Source organism: Pinus tabuliformis, chromosome X, assembly GCF_031772625.1.
Source record: "Pinus tabuliformis cultivar Carrire ecotype Pingquan chromosome X, CPIR1, whole genome shotgun sequence".
Classification (NCBI taxonomy): Eukaryota; Viridiplantae; Streptophyta; class Pinopsida; order Pinales; family Pinaceae; genus Pinus; species Pinus tabuliformis.
The window spans coordinates 834,572,848-834,575,465 of record NC_142308.1 but is presented as its reverse complement, the minus strand read 5'-3'; the positions used below and the strand labels follow the sequence as shown (position 1 = coordinate 834,575,465).

The following is a 2,618-nucleotide window of genomic DNA, read 5'->3' as shown; positions in this document are numbered from 1 at the left end:
AGTATGCATCACATCCTTACAATGGTTATAGTTTATCGGTATGCATCCCAGCCACAAAGTGTCATAAAACTACAACGAATGTCAGAAGTAGTTTGAGGTATGCATCCCAGCCTGGGAATGGATATATTTTGCAGAGAAATTGCACAAATGAAAGAAAAAAAAAACAAATCATCACTCTTAGAGTAGAAATCCACTGGTTGGGATATCCACAGAGATTATCTGTTGCCTGCATTTTGTAAGGTATGTTCTTCAGGACCAGCTATGGTGGTATTAAGTTCATCTATGGTACAGCTCAAGTCCTTGGTTGTGACTTGCTGGTTATTGTTTTTTTACTAAAAGAAATCAAAGAAAGCACACTTCAGGATGTAGTTCTATGTATAACAGAGAAAATCCGATTAGGAATTTCTGGAAAATAACACTATCAGTATACATAGCTCCTAGAATGTATCAAATATTGTAGCTGGTAAAAGGACAGTAAAGTATTTCCACGGTTAAGTTTAGAACTATTACTTACCTTAACATAAAGGGTATACACCATGTTGGATCCAACAACATTTATGGTGCAATTTACAATTTCCATTTGATTGGCATCCATGATAGAAAATAATTTTGGCAGAAAACCAGCCTTCTAAGCGGCCCATATTGTGATGAAAGCCTGGCCACCCAAAATTTTGGATCCAAGAATCTATAGACCTAGATGTGATGATGTTACTGGAACTGAAGAAAGGATGTGAATACCAAGAGAATTTTCAGACGTTCTGATTGTTGGGCTTGCAAATATTTCAAGGCAGTTTGGAGGGTCTTGATATAATCAATGGCCTTATCAACAATTATTTCATTGTCCACTTGAGAAAGAAATACTTCAGCAATTCAGTGTCTAGAACATCTAGAACATCAGCTTTGATAAGAATCTATCAATTCTGCAATCTGAATCTAGCATGTCTGTACAGTCATGAAAATCTATTTTTAACTCATTTGCTTAGCTCATGGCCTATATTAGTGTCTTGAACTATTATTCTAGACAACAATCATCAAGTACTACCTTTGAATTCAGACCCTCAGGTACCAGAGACTTTGGGGTATTAAGCATACAATTCATTTTACTCCTAGTAGCCCTTTCAGTCCATACATGTATTTTCTCATCATGGCAACTCTTCAACTCCTCTTTGTTGAGAATGGACCTTGATCATCCTCTTGCAATGATGGACTTTTTGCACCAGCCCAACTCATCTTCCCACCGTTGTTCATAGATTGCACCATTGATTTCTCTTTTTCTATTGGTTTACAGTTTGTTGAAGTGGAGTAAGCAGAAATAATCGTGTAGAGATCTTCAGAGTCTCTGTACTCAGACATCATGGGGGAGGGGGTGACAGACAACATTCTGCAAATGGGATCCCAAAGAAAATGGTAGAAACGTTTATCAGCGTTCCAAATTCTGATAAGGTCCTAATTGAAATTTCTTTGACTGTTACATGCAAGTATAGTCATATAACATAAACAATTATGCCAGATGGAAGGGCTAGCAGGTACCCAGGCTTTCTATTCATATGATATGGTGTTTATTTGAACATGTACTGCATCATTGAAATGAAAGACATTTACAAATTTTTTAAACATTTCTGAGTATCTTAGTTATAAATCTTGATATCATTATGATTATATATATATGTTATTGATTAGACATTAGAGGTAATCTCCTGAAATCAATTATGTTGTCTGCCTAATTTTTCAGATTGATTACAAACCTTCACTTATATTCTTTATTAAAAGCTTTGCACATATTTAGTTTTTATGGGATTGTTATGGAAACAAACACTTCTCATCAATCTGATAGTAATAATTTTCAAGCTGCTTTTCATAAATTTCTAGATAATAGGTTGGTTGGATTGTGTTTCAGTCTTTATAGTCTTTATTGGATTTTTGGAGTATTTTTATGATGTTTTAATTTTTTTATAATTAAAACTATTGAATTTATTTTAATTGCAAATTTTAATATTTAATTATTTGTTAGAGATTTGTAAACGGTAGTTTTTCATTTTTCATTTTTACTGGATGTGTTTGGATTTTGAATTTTTAATATATTTCTTACATCCCAGAAGATTTTGGATAGTCAACTTATTTCTTTACATCTAAGAAAAAGAAACTGCCAAACTAAAACAATTTTAGACCCGCTCCACCCAATTTAATTGTTATATATGAAATATACAATCAATTATCTATATAAAAAATGACAAATTTATATATTTTGTTTTCATTATACAAAAACGGATATGTACATTTTGTTTTGACTATTGGTACTCCCCCTCCATAAATATTTAAACTCATAATATTTTGCAAATGGAGATATTTGTCAGATCCCTTTTGATAAAAGGGAACAATGTTCTTTTAAATATGTGTGTTAAACGATTGCAATGATGGAATGGTTTAACGTGTGATCCAAAGATGCAATGATTATGATGCGCAATCTTTTCAAAGTATTATGACCTCATTCTCTTGTCACCATCCAGTTCAATAGCCGCACTTAGTAAGCCTTTTGGTGACTCCATATCTGCAACTCAATTGTTTACTTGGGCTTTGAAAAGTTCTGGTAACACAAATTCAAACATGGTTAGATGCCT

At 33.2% G+C, this 2,618-nt stretch overlaps 1 pseudogene; it reads right to left on the bottom strand.

The window, feature by feature from the left end:
* Positions 1–215: 215 nt before the first annotated feature.
* LOC149142342 (uncharacterized) lies at positions 216–1,380 on the bottom strand (annotated as a pseudogene).
* Between the last annotated feature and the right edge of the window lie 1,238 nt (positions 1,381–2,618).